Source organism: Callorhinus ursinus, unplaced genomic scaffold (assembly GCF_003265705.2).
Source record: "Callorhinus ursinus isolate GAN/ISIS: 27379988/994484 unplaced genomic scaffold, GSC_fseal_2.0 scaffold18, whole genome shotgun sequence".
In the NCBI taxonomy this organism is placed as follows: Eukaryota; Metazoa; Chordata; class Mammalia; order Carnivora; family Otariidae; genus Callorhinus; species Callorhinus ursinus.
In genome coordinates, this window is record NW_027397080.1 from 15,567,780 (window position 1) to 15,587,236 (window position 19,457).

A 19,457-nucleotide genomic window follows, 5' to 3' on the forward strand; every position below is an offset into this window, starting at 1 on the left:
GAATAAATAAATAAAATTAAAAATAAATAAATAAAATGTCCCTAGAAGACTCTAATGGCCAGCCAGGTGTAAAAGCCAATCTAATCCTCAGTGCCATACCATTTTATTTTATTTTATTATTTTTTTTAAGATTTTATTTATTTATTTGAGAGAGAGAATGAGATAGAGAGAGAGAGCATGAGAGGGGGGAGGGCCAGAGGGAGAAGCAGACTCCCCTCCGAGCAGGGAGCCCGATGCGGGACTCGATCCCAGGACTCCAGGATCATGACCTGAGCCGAAGGCAGTCGCTTAACCAACTGAGCCACCCAGGCACCCTTATTTTATTTTTTTAAAGATTTTATTTATTTATTTGAGAGTGAGAGAGAGAGAGCACATCAGAGGGGGGAGGGTCAGAGGGAGAAGCAGACTCCCTGCCAAGCAGAGAGCCCGATGCGGGACTCGATCCCAGGACTCCAGGATCATGACCTGAGCTGAAGGCAGTCGCTTAACCAACTGAGCCACCCAGGCGCCCTGTGCCATACCATTTTAAATATTTTATATTAACTTATTTAATTCCTGCAAGGTTGATGCGAGTAGTGTCCCCATCCTACAGATAGGAAAACTGAGTTGCATAGTTGGCCTGTGGTAGAGCCAGAATCTGGACTCTTTATTTCAACCTGTGCTATGGCCTAACCATTCTGATTTCCTGAGACTAGCTGTTCATCGGATTGAAAGGGAAAGAAACAAACTGCTTGAGACCCTTTTCTATGTCTGCCACTGTGCTAGGAGATTTCCTACAGATGAAATTCCAGATAAGGAGTGTTATCCTCATTCTCCAGAAAAGGCAAGACAGGCTCAGTGAAATTAAGTGGCACACTCTGGGTTGCAAGGCTGAGAAGCAGCTGAGCTGCCATTTCCAATGGGTCCATCCAAAGTCCAGGCTCTGTCCCAGGACAACTTTTTCCCTTTCTATGGTATCACCTCCTGCCCATGTCAGAGGTTGAAATCAGTGCCACCAGAACCAGGTGTTGAGCAGACCTATTGGGGTTAGACCAGCTGGAGAGTTTGTGCCTTATTCGGAGGGGCCACAGCTCCTCTACCAGTCTGCCATGGAACCAGAATGTGGGCCCAGTGTGGCTAGAACATCCAGTTTGGAAGAGGAAGTGGAAATCCTGAGCTTTATTTGATATCTCTGGATTTTTTTTAAAGACTTTATTTATTTGAGAGAGAGTGAGTTAGAGAGAATGGGCAGGGAGAGAGGCAGAGAGAGATCAAGAAGCAGACTCCCCGGGGTGCCTGGGTGGCTCAGTCATCAAGCGTCTGCCTTCGGCTCGGGTCATGATCCTGGAGTCCCGGGATCGAGTCCCGCACATCGGGCTCCCTGCTCGGCGGGGAGTCTGTTTCTCCCTCTGACCCTCTTCCCTCTCGTGCTCTCTATCTCTCATTCTCTCTCTCTCAAATAAATAAATAAAATCTTAAAAAAAAAAAAACCCCACACACAAAAACTTTAAAAAAAAAAGAAGCAGACTCCCCACTGAGCAGGGAGCCTGATCTGGGGCTTGATCCCAGGACCCGGGGATCATGACCCGAGCCAAAGGCAGATGCTTATCCAATTGAGCCACCCAGGTGTCCCGATATCTCTGGATTTGTAAGTGTCAATAACCAATTTCAAAAAAGCAAAAACAAAACAAAATTTCAAGCATCTTCTGGACCCTACCTTGCCCATCTGTGAAGAAGTGTGGCCTTTGGGTCCCAGGTTTCTCTTCCCACACACCTACTTCCAGCCTGGAGCAGTGCCTCAAGCTGCCTGACCAGCCACTGATTCCGCAAAGTCAGTATGTCCACACCGAATTCGTGATTTCTATCTCCACCTCACCTTAGATCCCCCCTTCTCCCACCTCTTATCTCCTCCACCTCAGAGACTGGTACCTCCTTCACTCAGTCACCTCCCAAAGACCCCTCTAATACTGCCTCCTCTCTGAATCCCACCTGGTCCACACCACCATCACCTGTCCCTGCTGCCTTACAGCCAGAACCTCCTGATTGGTCTCCCCACTTCCTGCCATGCTGCCTCCCAGGCTCCACTGTTACCTCCTCCAATGGCCTCTCTTCCCCTTGGAATTAACCTTGAACTCCTCATCATGGTCTACAAGACCTTGCATGAGCTGGCGCTGGGATCTCCTCTTGACTCCTTTTCTGTCACCCTGCTCCAGCCTCCCTGGCCTTCTCCAAGTTCCTCCAACACACAGATTTCATGACCTTTGCCTGTGCTGTTTCCCCACAGAATCCTGTAATTTTTTTTTAAGATTTTATTTATTTATTTGAAGGAGAGGGAGAGAATGAGAGAAAGAGCACAAGCAGGGGAAGCAGCAGAGGGAGAGGCAGAAGCAGACTCCCCACAGAGCAGGGAGCCCGACGTGGGGCTCGATCCCAGGACCCTGGGATCATGACCCGAGCTGAAGGCAGACGCTCAACCGACTGAGCCACCCAGGCGCCCCTCCTGTAATGTTCTTCTCCCACATCTTCAGCTGGCTCCTTCCCATGCTCCAGGTCTCACCTCAGCTCCTGAGCCAGGCCTGCCCTATTCTCACTGTCTCTAGTTGCCTTGCTCTCCAGGCACTCTCTCTCACATCTCCTTTATAGCCCTTACTGACACTGGCCACATCTTCCTGGTCTGTATCCACTTCCCTCCCCCTCCCCCACTTCCCTTTCTACTCCATCCCCCCCTCTAGCCCTAACCTGCCACTCACATGCATATATACCCTGTAATGAAATTCCCTTGGGAGCAGGGACAAGGTCTGTTGTATTCAACCTCCAGAACACTGCCTGGTACATAGAGAGCCCTCAAAAAATATTAAGGACTGCCTACACTTTTGTGTCTACCTCCCCACCCCCACAGCCTACGCTACCCTCTGCATCACATTCTCAGAAGCCAGAGCCCACTAACAGATGGGGAGTGAATCAGGAAAAGAGGCAGAGAGAGATAAGGAGGAAGTTCTGCCAGTGGGTGGAGAAAAAAAAAAAAAAGGAAAGAAAGAAAAATCTAGGTTGAACCTAGATTCAGTCAAATGAATCACTTACTCCACCACCACACACCCACCTACACCCACTGTCCACCACCAAGAGCAAACCAAAAGGCTGGATTTCTGGTTTTGGAGACAAAGAGGATGAGATTCAAGTTGTGCTGGCTCCTTGAACTTGGATCAGTCTCTGTCTCGGCCTCAGTTTCCTCATCTGTAAAAGGGAGATGGTAATGGTACCTCAATCACAGAGGGGTTATGAAGAGTAAACTAGGTCAAAAAGACGAAGAATAATGTCTGGAATGTATTAAGCACTCAAGAAATACCAGCTGGTATTACTATTAATACTCCAACTGGCACCACCCACTTACCTAACAGAACTTGGAGCCCAGTCAGTTGCCACCATTGGCTACAGGACCTCTCTGGGCCTCAGACTCCTTATCTGTTATGGGGACCATTCCCGAGTACATGCTCCATACCAGGCACTTGGCTTACACACTGTTTTGCCGACGACAGTAAGCACCCTGAGCTGTGATCAGCTTCCAGCCCGTGCTGGAGACACTTTTTTTAGAGATTTTATTTCATTTTTTCATAATTAGTCTTTTTATTTCATTTACGTGTTTTCTTTTTATGTCTCAAACATATAGCATTTTGTTGATCACAGCAAATGGCACAATATCAACATCAGTCTTTGGAAAGCCTTATTTAGGCTTATTTTTATATTTCAAACAAACCCTAACACCATCTCTCTCATAGATCCATCCTTTATTGTATTTATAAGTGTGCTTCCAGTGTACTTTTCTTATATTTACTGGGATATATGTACATCCTTATATGTATGTATGTATATATGAAGAGGCGTATGTATGTGTATAAATATATATCATTTTCTCTGTTTAACTTATACAAATGGTTTTAAGCTTTAAATTTCATTGTTTTCTTTTTCTTATTTTTCCCTACTTAAGATTTTATTTTTAAGTAACCTCTACATCCAGCGTAGGGCTTGAACCTACAACCCCAAGATTAAGAGTCACATGCTCTACCAGCTGAGCCAGCCAGGCACCCTGGTGCTGGAGACATCTTAGGTACACCCAAAACCTTGTTCTTCACCATCTTTTCTTTTCCTTAAATTTTTAATTTTAATTTATTCATTTTTAATTTTTAAAATTTAGCATTTTAACCATTTAACCATTTCTAAGTGTACACTTCAGTAGCATTAAGTACATTCACACTGTTGTGCAGCCATCACCACCATCCATCTCCAGAACGTCCTCACCCTCCTCAGCTGAAACTCTGTGCCCATTAAAGAATAACTTCTCATACCCCACCCCCACTTCAGCCCCTAATAACCACTCTCCTACTTTCTGTCTCTGTGAATTTGACCATTAAAAGTACCTCCAGTAAGTGGAATCACATGATATTTGTCCATGTGAGTCTGGTTTATTGCACTTAGCATAATGTCTTCAAGGTTCATCCATGTTGTAGCTGGTAATTCATTCCTTTTAATGGCCAAATAGTATTCCATTGTGTGCATATTTATTGATTTTGTTTATCCATTTATCCTTTGATGGTCATTTGGATTGTTTCCACCTTTTGGCTAATGTGAATAATGCTGCCATGAATATGGGTGTACAAATATATCTTTGAGGAGCAGCGGGGTGGCTCAGTCAGTTAAACGTCTGCCTTCCATTCAGGTCATGATCTCAGGATCCTGGGATTGAGCCCTGCATTGGGCTCCCTGTTCAGCGGGGAACCTGTTTCTACCTCTCCCTCTGCTCTACTCGTGCTCTCTCTTGCCCTCCCTCTCTCTCAAATAAATAAGGCAATGCTGTCGGGACTTCTCTCACTCTTGAGAGCTTTTTCTGTATCTTCACTTAAGAAACTATCATTTTGGGGCGCCTGGGTGGCTCAGTTGGTTAAGCGACTGCCTTCGACTCAGGTCGTGTTCCCAGGGTCCTGGGATCAAGCCCCACATCTGGCTCCTTGTTCAGTGGGGAGCCTGCTTCTCCCTCTCCCTCTACCTGCTACTCCACCTGCTTATGCTCTCTCTGTGTCAAATAAATAAATAAAAATTCTTAAAAAAAAACCCACTATCGTTTTACTCACAAATAAATAAATAAATAATAAATAAAACCTTTAAAAAACAACAACAACAAAAACCCCACACAAATATATCTTTGAGACTCTGCTTTCAATTCTTTGGGGTATATACCCAGAAGAGGAATTGCTCGATCACATGACAATTCTATTTTCAGTTTTGTGCAGAATCGCCATACTGTTTTCCACAGCTGCTGTACCATTTTACATTCCCACCAATGGTGCACAAAAATTCCAATTTCTCCACATTCCTTGCCAACACATTTTAAAAGTTTGTTTATTTAAGTAATCTCTACACCCAATGTGGGGCTTGAACTCATAACCCTGAGATCGAGAGTTGCACACTCTTCTGGAGCCACACAGGTGCCCTGCCAACATTCGTTTTTTGTTTGTTTTTAATAGTAGCCATCCTGATAGGTGTGAAATGGTAACTCACTGTGATTTTGATTTGCATTTCCCTAATGTAATGTGGACTAATGTGGAGCATCTTTATTATTGGCTATTTGTAGATCTTTAGAGAGGTCTCTTTAAATCCTTTACCCATTGTTGAATTGAGTTTGCTTTTTATTGTTGAGTTATAGGAGTTCTTTGCAAATTACATATCTGATAAGTGCTGCCATCCAGACCATACAAATATTTTCTTCCATTCTGTGGGTTATTTTTTCACTGTCTTGTTAGTGGCCTTCAATGCACAAAAGTTTCAAATTTTGATGAATTCCAATTTACTTATTCTTTTCTTTTTGTTATCTTGCTTTGGTATCATATTTAAGAAATCATTACTGAATCCAATATCATGATGATTTCCCCGTTTTCTTCTAAGAGCTTTTTATAGCTTTAGCTCTTACGTTTAGACTTTAGATACATTTTGAGATATTTTTTGGATGTGGTATAAGAGTTCAAATTCAGGGGCGCCTGGGTGGCTCAGTCGTTAAGTGTCTGCTTTTGGCTCAGGTCATGATCCCAGGGTCCTGGGATCGAGCCCCACATCGGGCTCCCTGCTCGGTGGGAAGCCTGCTTTTCCCTCTCCCACTCCCCCTGCTTGTGTTCCCTCTCTCGCTGTGTCTCTCTCTGTCAAATAAATAAATAAAATCTTAAAAAAAAAAAGAGTTCAAATTCATTCTATTGCATATGAATATCCAGTTTTCCCAGCACCATTTGCTGAAAGACTGTTTTTCCCCTACCGAATGGAAAATGGCCTTGGCACTCTTACCAAAAATCATTTGAAAAAAAATCATTTGATACCAAGATTTGATACTAGGACTTTCTATTCTCTATTCTATTCCATTGGTCTATATGTATGTCTAGACCACACTATTTTACTTACCATAGCTTTGTAGGGAGTTTCGAAATCAGGAAGTGTAGTCTTCCAACTTTGTCCTTTTATGAGAGTATTTTGGCTATTTGGGGGTCTCTTGAGATTCCATCTGAATTTTAAGATGGGTTTTTCAATTTCTGCAAAAAAAGTTAGGATTTTTTTAGGGATTACATTGAATCCATAGATCAGTTTGGCTAGTATTGACATCTTAACAATAATATTAAATCTTCCAGTCCATGAACATGGGATGTCTTTCCATTTATTTATGTCTTCTTTAAATCCTTTCAGCAATGTTTTGTAGTTTTTTGTGTACAAGTTACACTCCTCCTTGGTTCAGTTTTACCTCCTTGGTTAAATTTATTCTTAAGTATTTTATTCTTTTTGATGTTATTGTAAATGGAATTGTTTTCTTAATTTTCTTTTTGGATTGTTAGTGTATAGAAACACAACTTTTGTGTGACCATCATTTCTTATCAGTGTCACTTATCCCAACATTGCAATATATGGACCAAGGGGAGTCAGGGGACCAGGTTTGTTTTTGTTTTTGTTTTTTAAAGATTTTATTTATTTGACAGAGAGAGACACAGCGAGAGAGGGAATACAAGCAGGGGGAGTGGGAGAGAGAGAAGCAGGCTTCCCGCCGAGCAGGGAGCCTGATGTGGGGCTCGATCCCAGGACCCTGGGATCATGACCTGAGCCGAAAGCAGAAGCTTAACAACTGAGCCACCCACGCGCCCCCAGGTTTTTTGTTTTGTTTTGTTTTTTTAAGTAAGCTCTACACCCAGCATGGGGTTTGAACTCATGACCTTGAGATTAAGAGTGGCATATTCTACTGACTGAGCCAGCCAGGTGCCCCCAGGTTTGGCTGGTTTTAAGAAAGGAGCCATGCTTGCATCTCTGCCCACCTAAAGGGTAGAAACATCTTCTTCTCCTCTGACAAATTGACACCACACCCTCTTCCCCTCCCCTTAAAATGACAAAGCTTCACGGCCTCTCAAAATCCATCTCTCTGAAGGTGCCTGGGTGGCTCAGTCAGTTGGGCATCTGACTCTTGGTTTCTGCTCAGGTCATGATCTTGGGGTCATGGGATTGAGCCCTGAGTTGGGTTCCACACTCAATGGGGAGTCTGTTTGAGATTCTCTCTTCTCCCCCTGCTCCCTGTACTCTCTCTCTCAAATAAATAAATAAAAACTTAAAAAAAAATCCATTTCCCTGCCCCTACCTACCTGGAGTAAATCCACCCCATTGGGAGTCTATGACCTGATTAGAAGGAGTTCCATTTTAGTTACAGAAGGTCCTGTGACTTCCTTACACATAGTGTAGGCTTAGACTACCTGTAAAATGGGAAGACTGTTCTTGTCCTACTTAGGAGAATGGACGGGAGCAGACTGTCTTGTACACACCTATATCCTAGCACATAGTAGGTGCTTAATAAATACCAGTGAATGTACTTGTATATTCACAAGTACTTCATGGATTATGAAGAGCTCTATAAATACATATTGAATGCCTACTAAAGTGCCAGATACTACACCAGACTCAAGAATGCAAGTGGTACAAACAATGAATCGTGGAACACTACATCAAAAACCAATGATGTGGGCGCCTGGGTGGCTCAGTCGTTAAGCTTCTGCTTTCGGCTCAGGTCATGATCCCAGGGTCCTGGGATTGAGCCCCGCATCGGGCTCCCTGCTCAGCGGGAAGCCTGCTTCTCCCTCTCCCACTCCCTCTGCTTGTGTTCCCCTCTCTCGCTATGTCTCTCTCTGTCAAATAAATAAATAAAATCTTTAAAAAATTATAAAAAAACCCAAATGATGTAATATATGGTGAATAACATAACAATAAAAAATTAAAAAAAAAAAAGAATGCAAGTGGTATACAAGACCCAGACAGATTCCATGCCCTCATATAGGTGATATTCTGGCTGGGTAATATAAATATCTAGCAACTAACTTTACATTAATTGTAAATGAATTAATAACAATTGTAGGGGCGCCTGGGTGGCTCAGTCGTTAAGCGTCTGCCTTCGGCTCAGGTCATGATCCCAGGGTCCTGGGATAGAGCTCTCATCAGGCTCCTTGCTCAGTGGAAAGCCTGCTTCTCCCTCTCCCACTCCCCTTGCTTGTGTTTCCTCTCTCACTGTCTCTCTCTCTATCAAAAAATAAATAAAAAATCTTAAAAAAAAACAATTGTGATAATGTTCTGCTGAGAAGTACATGGTGCCATGAAAGAGTAACGGAGTGTGGGGGAGCTAACCTAGTAAGGGGTGGGGAATCAAGGAAGGCCTCGCTGAGGAAGCGACATTTGAGCCGAGACACAGAAGAAGGGAGGAGTTAGCCATGATGGGAAAGGGAGGGAGGGGGAGGACCTGTTGAGAAAGAGCATTTCCAGCTAGAAGAAAAAACTTTCTAGAGAGAGTAGTGGCTTGAGAGATACACAGAGAAGACCAGTATCACTGGAGCCCTGAGAACAAAGAGGGTGGTGAGTCATGGAAACTAACAGGATGTTAAACCAAACTAGTTAGGCGCCACGGAAGGGTCTTTAATTGGGGGGGTGGGGGAGCATCATAATCATCTGACAGAAACTCAACATGCAGGATATCCACTAAGGTCAATTTTCTAAATTAGAGAACTTATTCCATAAACTGATTACAGATTCTCAGGCTCCTAGCTGGGTATACTCTCCTTCCAGCCCTTGAATTTTTTTTAACACTCCTTTTCAAGTATAATTTACAAACCACAAGACTCATCCATTTTAAATGTACAATTCAAATGATTTTTAGTAAATTTATAGAGGTGGACACCTCTGACCATAATGTAGTTTGAGGACATTTCCTTTCACTCCCAGAAAATCCCTCATGCCCATTTGTAGTCAATCCCTGCTCCCACCCCACAGACAGGCACTAATCTGCTTTCTGTCCCTCTATATTTGCCTTTTCTGGACATTTTGTGTAAAAGGAATCATATAATATATGGTTTTCTGGGACTGGCTACTTTGTGGTCTGATTTTGTCGGCAGTTGTATTCCAGTGACTGTGTGTCTCCATTATTTCTCTAACCTTTTCATGTACTCTGTACTTTCATAGGAAATGGGAAAACATGGGGGTGCCAGGCTGGCTCAGTCAGAAGAGTGTAGGACTCTTGATCTCGGGGTCATGAGTTCGAGCCCCATGATGGGTATAGAGATTACTTAAATAAATAAAACCTAAAAAAGAAAAAGGAAATGAAATTTGGGTAAACAAAAGGAAAAAAAAATTTTTCACTTTCCCAATAAATCTTTCCTAACAGATTCTGCTATAGTTGACATTCTCCTGGACCATTCTGTGCAAAGCACCTGATTCCTGTCAGAAGACCTGAACTCAAAAAAAAAAAAAAGAAAGAAAGAAAGAAAGAAAAGAAGAAGACCTGAGCTCACCTCTTGCCTTTGCTACTTTCTAGCTATGTGATCTGGGCCTCTTGGAGTTTCTGTTTTCTAATCTGTAAAATGAGCAAAATAATACTACCTACCTTATTGGTTTATGTTATGAGGAACAGGAGCTAATGCATACGAAGTCCTTAATATAGGGCCCGGCACTTGATAAGTGCTCCATAGCGGTGAACCATTATCATAAATGTTCTTATGCAACATTTTTTTTAAAGATTTTATTTTTATTTATTTGAGAGAGAGAGCTTGCGAGCATGAACGGGGGAGGGGCAGAGGGAGAAGGAGAAACAGACTTCCCGCTGAGCACGGAGCTCAGTGCAGGGCTTGATCCCAGGACCCCGAGATCATGACCTGAGCCGAAGGCAGACAGTTAACGGACTGAGCTACCCAGGCGTCCCGCAACATTTTATTTTTAGTATTATTTTTTAAAGATTTTATTTATTCATTTGAGACACAGAGATACAGAGAGAGAGAGAGAGCATGAGCAGGGGGGGAGGCAGAGGGAGAGGGAGAAGCAGGCCTCCGGCTGAGCCAGAAGCCCGATGTGGGGCTTGATCCCAGGACTCTGGAATCATGACCTGAGCCAAAGGCAGACGCTTAACCATCTGAGCCACCCAGGCGCCCTATTATTATTGTTTTTTTAAATCAAGCTCTGTGGGGGCGCCTGGATGGCTCAGTCGTTAAGCGTCTACCTTCGGCTCAGGTCATGGTCCCAGGGTCCTGGGATCGAGCCCTGCATCGGGCTCCCTGCTCCGCGGGAAGCCTGCTTCTCCCTCTCCCACTCCCCCTGCTTGTGTTCCCTCTCTCGCTGTGTCTCTCTCTGTCAAATAAATAAACAAAATCTTTAAAAATAAATAAATTAATTAATTAATTAATTAATTAAGCTCTGTGCCCAACGTGGGGTTTGAATTCACGGCCCCGAGATGAAGGGACATAGGCTCTACCGACTAAGCCAGCCAGGTGCCCTTCTGTGCAACATTGTAATGAGTACATGGTATTCCATTTGTGGCTATCCCTTAGTTGGTTTGACTATTGTTCTTGAACATGTAGGCCAAGGGCCAGTTAACTACAGCTCCCCAGCTGTTGCCTGGGAGTCTAAGAATGGTTTTCACATTTTTAAATGGCTGGCAGGATTAAAAAAAAAAAAAAAATCAGGGCACCTGGGTGGCTCAGTTGGTTGGGCGACTGCCTTCAGCTCAGGTCATGATCCTGGAGTCCGGGGATCGAGTCCCGCATCGGGCTCCCTGCTCAGCAGGGAGTCTGCTTCTCCCTCTGACCCTCTTCCCTCTCGTGCTCTCTATCTCTCATTCTCTCTCTCTCAAATAAATAAATAAATAAAATCTTAAAAAAAATCAAAATAATACTATTTCATGACATGTGAAAGTTATATGAAATTCAAATTTCAGTGTCTATAAGTCAAACTTTATTGGAACACTGCTACACTCTCTTGTTTATATATTGTCTGTTACTGCTTTGTAACAGCAGAGTTGAGTAGTTAGCAGAGACCCTGAGACCACAAAACCTAAAATACGCACCATCTGGCCTCTTTACAGAAAAAGTTGGCTGAGACATGGTGTGGGTAACTCTTCATTTCTTATGCTTTATAAAAAATACTGCGAGGAACATCCAAGGTCCGTGAGACCAGGCCTCAGTGGTCTCTTCAGGCTTTCCTGTGTGCTGCCACCTGGCTGGTTTCCTTCTGATCATTCTGGTCTTTCAGCTCTGGGGTTGCAGCCCATTGACTCCACCCTCAAGGCTTTGCCTCTACTTAAACAGCCCTTCCTCCTACACCTTTGGTGGTCTTCTATTTCTTCTTCAGGTTTCAGCTTCAAAGTCTTTGCTTTAGGAAAGCTTTCCCAGATCTCCACCCCCCCCCCCAGCCAAATTCAGCATAGTACTCAGTTTGCTATTCTCTCCCCTCACTAAACCTTGTGAAGTCAAGGCACTGGGTCTATCACTACTACACTTGACCCTTGAACAATGCAGAGGTTTAGAGGTGCCAACCCTCACCCCCCCAGACACACACACACACTCCCCCTGCTGTAAAAAATACCATTATAGGGGCGCCTGGGTCGCTCAGTTGGTTGAGCATCAGACACTTGATTTCGGCTTAGGTCATGGTCTTGGGGTTGTGGGATAGAGCCCCACTTCAAGCCCCAGTCAGGCTCCAGGCTCAGCGCAGTCTGCTTATCCCTCTGCCCCTCATCCTGCTCTCACTCACATCCACTCCCTCTCTCTCTAAAATAAATAAGTCTCAGGCACCTGGGTGGCTCAGTTGGTTAAGCATCTGACTTCAGCTCAGGTCATGATCCCAGGGTCCTGGGATGGAGCCCTGTGACCGGCTCCCTGCTCAGCAGAGAGTCTGCTTCTGCTTTTTCCTCTTCCTCTGCTCCTCCCCTCACTCGTGCTCTCCATCTCTCTCAAATAAATAAAATCTTTAAAAAATAAAGAATAAAATAAGTCTTAAAAAAATCCAAGTATAACTCCTCACTGAGTATAGCTTTTGACTGCCCAGAAGCTACCTTCTGTTGACTAGAAGCCTGATAACATAAATAGCTGATTAACACATGTTTTTTGTATTATGTGTATTATATACTGCAGTCTTATAATAAAATTAAACTAGAAAAAAGAGGGCACTTGGGTGGCTCAGTCGTTAAGCGTCTGCCTTCGGCTCAGGTCATGATCCCAGGGTCCTGGGATTGAGCTCGGATCAGGCTCCCTGCTCAGTGGGAAGCCTGCTTCTCCCTCTTCCGCTCCCTCTGCTTGTGTTCCCTCTCTCGCTGTGTTTCTGTCAAATAAATAAATAAAATATTTTTTAAAAATAAAAAATAAAAAAATAAACTAGAAAAAAGAAAATGGTATTAAGAAAATCATCAGGGAGGGGCGCCTGACTGGCTCAGTCAGTGGAGCATGCAACTCTTGATCTTGGTTCATAAGTTCAAGACCCACCTTGGGCATAGAGCTTACTTGAAAAAAAAAAATCATAAGGAAGAGAAAATACATTTCCAGTACCATGAGTGGACCTGTGCAGTTCAAACCCATGTTGTTCAAGGGTCAACTGTATATTGGAGCACTAGTATACATCTGTTGTTAGAATGAATGAACCCTTTGCTAAATTTCTCTTTTTTTAAGTTCTTTTTTTTTTTTTTCAATAATCTCTATTCTCAAGGTGGGGGCTCCAACTCACCACCGGGAGATCTAGACCAGTCACATGCTCTTCTGACTGAGCCAGCCAGGAGCCCCTGAATCTCCTCTTAAACATAATTTTACATGAGGATACATTCTTGGGAGATGAATTTTTTGAAGGTTTTAGATTATGTCTGTGCTGAATGGTTATCCAGAAAGGTTGCTGGTATCCATCAGTAAGAAAGTGCTAAACTGGTATTTAAATCTATTGCTTCTGGTTTTAAAGGACAAAGGCTATAGAAAGAACATTAACACAGCTTTAGAAAGGGATATATAGGGCGCCTGGGAGGCTCAGATGGTTGAGCGACTGCCTTCAGCTCAGGTCATGATCTCTCCAGGTCCTGGCTGGGATCAAGCCCCACGTGGTACTCCCTGCTCAGTAGGGAGTCGGCTTCTCCTCCCCTCACTCGTGCTCTCTCTCTCAAATGAATAAAGTCTTAAAAAAAAAAAGGGATATATATGCCCGGTTAAAGTGGAAGAATTTTTACAAGATCAAAGTTATGCACGGTGATTCAATCATCCCTGGAAAAGGACACCTACGAGGAGTCCCGATATTCCCACTGGGTGCATAATTCAAAGTGCGCTTGCGTAAACATAAAACTTACTTTTCTTAAACCTGTGAAATGGAAAAATTAGTGCTCTTCGTACGTCAGCAATCATCTGTTCGGTTGTGAGAGCAATCTTCATAAACACACGATTGTGAAAAACCAGTTCATACCCACCATTTTTTAGTTTTTCTTGTGTGTGTGATGGTTCTTGTAACTGACTTACGTTAGCTAGCTTTTTCATCCAGATTTTCCACGGCTTTAAAACTTCAACTAAACCCAGATAAAATTACTATACCCAATTTACCAAGGAGACGTCTTGCCTGCTTAACTAAACCCCCCCCACGGGAGTTCCTGATGGAAACCGTGCACTTCTAACATACAATGAAAAATACAACATTTAAAAACTAACGAAAAAAAGAAAAACTGTTTTTATTAAGACGAACAAGGGCGCCGGGACCAACGATCACCAGCTGCCCAGGTACCAAAAAATTATGCTTCCGAAATCTCTTGATGTCGATTCCGCACGAAGAGCAATGGAGCTGCCCTACGTGTGCCACTCACGACAGAAGCCCTTTTTGCCTGCGCCTGAACAAAACCAGGGAGGCAGGGCTGGCGAATCCCTCTTTCGGTAAAGGTGAAAACAAAATGGAAACAATTTCTTATTCCTTACTCCTCAAGTTGAAGGGGGAACTTCAAGACATGCTGAGCCGTAGAGCAATATTCACAAGAAGACTTTTATAATTTGTCCTTTCGATTTTTATATAGAAGTAAGGGCAAGGACGTAAATTGATATGCAAATATGCGCGGTGCTTGCTGGGAAGGAACCGGCGGGCGTAGAGGGAGTGGCGAGGAAAAGTGGTTGTGGGAGCGAGCTGGGAAGCTGTCCCTGGCTGCAGTGGGCGCACCTTTTGTACGTTACGCGGGATACCCGCTTCTCGGCGGCTGTTGGTACCTATCTGAGGAAGACACGAATCCCACCCTATTCAAGTGGAAAATGCACAAACTTGTGCCACCCGTGGCCATCCAACCTGAAGCGGCCCCACCATGGGAAAACTGGAGGCACAGGGAAAGACTGGGACCAACCTAATCTGCTAATGATTAGCAGAACGTAGTGTGTTCATAAAGTGGAATGAATGCTATCTACTGTGCTGCCAAAGAGTGAATTAAACACCAAAAAGCACTGAGTGATAAGAGTTGCCGAATGAGGTACAGCATGATGACCATTAACGTGAGGGGAAAAAAGCAATACTAAATTTGAATTGGTTAAAGTAGATCTTTATCAATAGATATAAAAAAAATTGAGTGAAGGTGTTGAATAGGGTACCACATATCGTTAATGTAATAAAGAACATACACGTGTGCACATAAAACCCAGTGCTATATATTTTCTAATGCCACATACTTTATTAACTTTTTTAAAAAAGATTTGCAAAAACACACATCACTGATTACCTCTGGGAAGGAGGGAAGGATGGGGACCATGACACACAAGAAATCAGACTTACCTTTAATATCGTAATTATCTTAAAAAGCATAATGAGTTATTTTATTATTGTGTAATTTCATTACTTGCATAATTGAAAATATTTTTTAACTTGTCCTTGCTTTCTATACTTTCTCTATTTCATTATTTTTTTTAAGACTTTAAGTAATCTCTACACCTAATGTGCAGCTGGAACTCACAACCCCGAGATCAAAAGTCACATGCTCCTGACTAAGCCAATCAGGCTCCCCCCATATTTCATTTTTTAAAGTCAGGTTTGTTGATAAATAATTTACATATAGTAAGTTCACCTTTTTTACCATATGGTTTAACAAACTCATATAGACATGTGTCTGCTACCACAATCAAATATCACACATTTATATCACCCCCAAAAGTTCCTTGGTCTCCTTTTCTAGTCAACCCTTACCCCTAGTCCCAATCCTGGTATTCAGTGTTCTTCTCCGGCCCTGTAGTTTTACCTTTTCCAGAATGGCATAAAAATGGAATCACTCACATATACTTCATTTTTAATATAAAAACAACATGTGCTAATTCTAAAAAAAATTGAAACAGTACAGAAACATGAGAATGTTTTCCCCAAACTACTATTAACAGTTTAGTGTTCCTCTTGCCAGACTGTTTTCTATGTATATATACATAGACTTTTTTTAAACGAAAAATATAGACTCAGGCATTTCACTTTCCTTGATGTATTTTAACAATACATAGAGGTACCTGACCTCTACAAAGGAGAACCTGCAGAAGGGAGTCATTCATAAACAGCTCTTATACTATAATAGGATGCAGACTTGTAGTATAAACCGGTGGAAAGCCTAGATGTGGGTTCTGTCAGTTGTTTGTTAGGGGCTCTTCTTATAATCCACCAGTCATCTCTTCAAAACAAATCGTTATTTCACTCCTCTATTCAACACTCCAATGCCTTCCCATTGCACAATAAATAAACCCCATGTCCTAGCCATAGCCTACAAGGTCCAGCCTGAGCTGAACCCTGCCTGCCTCTCCAAACTCTTTACCGGTCACTCTATCACCTATTAAGCTCCAGCCACCTTGGCCATCGTGGCCATCTTGGTCCTTGAATAAGCTTTCCTAGCTCAGGGCCCTCCATCACCCAGCTAGACAAACTGGTATTTCTGTATTTATTTTATTCTGGCATTTTCTCTTCTTACACTTTTGTGTACTTTCTGATGGTCTGTTTTTCAACTCCAGATTGTAAAGTTAAGGACAAGGATATTTACTGTCTGTGGTTATCTACTGGTACATACCCAAGCACCTAGCAAAAGGCTCGGCACACAACCAGCACTCTATTTGTTGAATGAAGAATGTATATTTAAACTGGTCTTTAAGAAGATGGGGGGTGGGGGAAGGTGTTCCAGATTCTTAGGAGAATGAAGAGAGCGGTATCAGGGAAATTAGGCTAAGGAAGACTGCTTGAAGCCTAATGGTGGAAGGGGCCTTGAATCTAAGAATTCAGATATGGTGGCAGTGTAGATGGTAATTGTGAGATTGGCAGGATGAGGATTGTAAGATGTAAAGACAAGGAGGGCACTGGGGGACTTGCTGGCTCAGTCAAAGAGCATGCTACTCTTGATCTCAGGGCTGGGTTTGAGCCCCCTGTCGCATGTAGAGATTACGAAGAAAAAAATTAACTAAAAAAAAAGACAGGAAGGTCAGGTTACTGCACCAATACAGTTGGGAGACACCTCTTCCTGATTCCTGTGGGCAGTTACCAGGGCTCACGTTGGGCTGTCACAACCCTTTGTACATTCCTGCCACATTGGCTAGGACTGGGTCTTAGATGCCTATCACCTGGCATAGGGTAAAAAATAAAGTTATCCCAAAGCGTTTGATGGAAAAACCAAAACCATCAGTTTAATGGTTACTACAGGACCAGTACTGGGCTTTACAGTGAGACTTCTGAGTTCAAGTTGAGACTGCACTTATTAGCTAGCACCTTACTTCATCTCTCACGGGTTTTCTTTAAAAGATTAAATGATATATCGGAGTTAAGGGGCTTAGCAAAACTCCTGGATGACAGTAAACGTTCAATTGATATTATTAGTTGCCAATTCACAGGTACAAACGGTCTCTCGTCTCCAGGTTCTTGTGTTGCCAACTCCCTTGTTAGAGTTCAACAGAATTACCTACTGGGTGCTGCGGTCCCAGGTGGGTTTCTTCGTCCCAATAACAAGATAAAAGGCACCAACTAAAAATGGCGACTTCTAAACCATCCGAGGGCGTCAATTACCGGTAGTGCTAGCGATATATACGACAGGCGGAGACGGAAAGAAACAGCAAGGGCAGGGTTCGTAACACCTAGGTATAAGGCGAAGGGCTCGCCCACGCTGCCAGTCAACCACAAGCAAGAAAAAGCACAACGGCCAGAGCGAGGCAACAGCCTAGGACCCCGACCACGTGTCAGAGAACAGTCTGCGCCTGCGCAAGCCAGGCGCGCGCCCGCCGGCCGGAAGAGCCGCGCGTTTCCGGGTTGGAGGCGGGGAGCGGTGCCGGAAGTACTCGGGGAGGGCCGAGCAGTCGGACCGGCTGCTGAGACGAACGCTTCACTGGGGCAGTCTCCGCATATCATGGGGAGATAGACGCTGCTGCCTGTGAGTGTTGGGCCCTGGCAGTTGAGGAAGAAGAGCGGGAGGAGGGAGTCAGGACCCAGACCCACAGTGGGTCAGTGTTTGAAGAACTAGGTTGTGGAGGAGACCGGGTTGTGCGAGGAATCAGGCTGTTGGGACGGGACTGAGGGGATCCGGGCTCGGAGAAGACGCAGCTGTGAGGACCCGGGCTGTAGACGGGACTTAGGGAACAGGGACGGATGTGAGTTCTCCGGCACCTGAGGGAAAGCGGTGTGAGAGGGACAGGATTGTGAAGACCCATGCTCCTAAGAGGAGAGGGTCGGAAGGGAAAGGGGCGTGAAGACACGGGCTTCGGAAAGGTAAAAGCGGAGCTGTGAGGACTTGGGCTCCTAAGAGACAGAAGCGGGACAGTGAAGATCCAGGCTCCTAAGGAGTCAGAAACAGGGCAGCGAAGACTTAGGTTCCTGAGGGGCAGGAGCACTCAGAGAACACTTGGGTTCGGAAGGAACAGCAGCGGGCAATGAAGACGGGCTTCTGTGGGGACGGGATCTGGGCTTGGAGACTCTGAAGTACCTGAGGGAACAGGGCTGTGAAGACCCGAGCTCCCCAAAGCGGAGAGTTTAAGGGGCCATGGCTGCGAGATCAGACTCCAAGGGAAAGGGAGAGAGTTTGGAAAAGATCTAGTGATCTATTTTTTTCTCATATACTCTGAATCCAGAGTGGTAAAGGATGTGTTCAGGGGAAGAAGACCCTTCCTTCTCGCTACCTGCTTGGCTTTTGGCAGGCTTTTCTTGTGCCAGATACTTTCTCTAGGAAAGCCCCATGCAAGCATCTTCGTTTTCTGCTTCATTCTTACGAAGCTCTGATGTGAAGTCGAAGCCGTTTGAACTCAGTTATATACTTGATAAGTGCTTTAAATACCGTTCCACTCGACCCTGATTGAGCACAGATCTCTGCATCTCAAATCAAAGAATGTTAGAGATAGGAGGACAGGATGGCCCAGAAAGATAATCTTTTTTAAACTCCTGTTTTATATGTAAAGAGGCTAAGGTCCAAAGAAGGTATAGGATCACAGTGAGGTAATGATTGATTAGATCGTAATTTTGATATAGTACCCTACTGTGCCTAGCAAATAGGAAATACTTGGCTAATATCCTTGAAAACATGCTTCTAGAATCTTTGCTTTAACTTCTAATGCAAGAGGGAAATTTTTTACAAATTTAGTACTTTATTTTGAGGCTTGTTACTGTATTGACATCAATACAGCGAATGTCACTTAACCAGTTAGGGAACCTTTAAACGAAGCCCCCTACCCCCAAAAAATATAGTAAGCAGTTTAGAAAGTTGCAGATAAGTAAGTTGTATCCTGTATTTTTAGTATAGGCATTTACTGGAGATGGCTGCTTTTATTTTATTTTTTACTTATTTTATTTTTTAAAGATTTTTTATTTGAGAGAGAGAGTGAGCACAAGCAGGGGGAGGGGCAGAGGGAGCAGGAGAAGCAGGCTCCCCGCTAAGCGGGGAGTCCAGTCCTGACTCCGACCCTGACTCCACCCTGACTCCGACTTCTACTCCATCCCAGGACCCTGGGATCATGACCTGAGCTGAAGGCAGACGCTTTAACCCACTGAGCCACCCAGGCACCCCAGATGACTGCTTTTAGATAAGAATGTCAAGGATACTTGGACGAGTTACTTCCCTTCAATAATATCTTTTACTGAAACCTACTCAGACTAATCAGGCACCATCATAAGGACTTTTTTTTTTTAAGATTTTATTTATTTATTCATGAGAGACAGAG

General features: G+C 43.8%; 1 protein-coding gene, 1 long non-coding RNA gene and 1 other non-coding gene across 6 annotated transcripts in view; 1 reads left to right on the forward strand and 2 right to left on the reverse strand.

The window, feature by feature from the left end:
• Positions 1 to 2,723: 2,723 nt before the first annotated feature.
• LOC141374490 (uncharacterized) lies at positions 2,724 to 17,454 on the reverse strand. Of its 3 annotated transcripts, none has more exons than XR_012381417.1 (3): positions 17,220 to 17,454; positions 6,421 to 6,548; positions 2,724 to 3,213 (listed from the first exon to the last, which is right to left on the reverse strand). It is a non-coding gene; the product is annotated as an uncharacterized lncRNA (long non-coding RNA). The 3 variants fall into 3 exon arrangements; XR_012381418.1 differs by having other exon boundaries at positions 17,216 to 17,454; XR_012381419.1 differs by lacking the exon at positions 17,220 to 17,454 and adding an exon at positions 13,625 to 14,138.
• LOC112812449 (U11 spliceosomal RNA) lies at positions 14,011 to 14,144 on the reverse strand. The gene has a single exon (XR_003205299.1). It is a non-coding gene; the product is annotated as a U11 spliceosomal RNA (small nuclear RNA).
• A 102-nt stretch (positions 17,455 to 17,556) lies between the features above and the next one.
• Positions 17,557 to 19,457, forward strand: part of TAF12 (TATA-box binding protein associated factor 12) — a 35,121-nt gene continuing 33,220 nt past the window's right edge. The window contains exon 1 of one of the 2 annotated variants that reach the window (XM_025856838.2): positions 17,557 to 17,680. The gene's annotated coding sequence lies outside the window, so the exon portion shown is untranslated. The remainder of the gene's footprint in view (positions 17,681 to 19,457) is intronic. The other variant, XM_073903083.1, reaches the window with a different exon arrangement.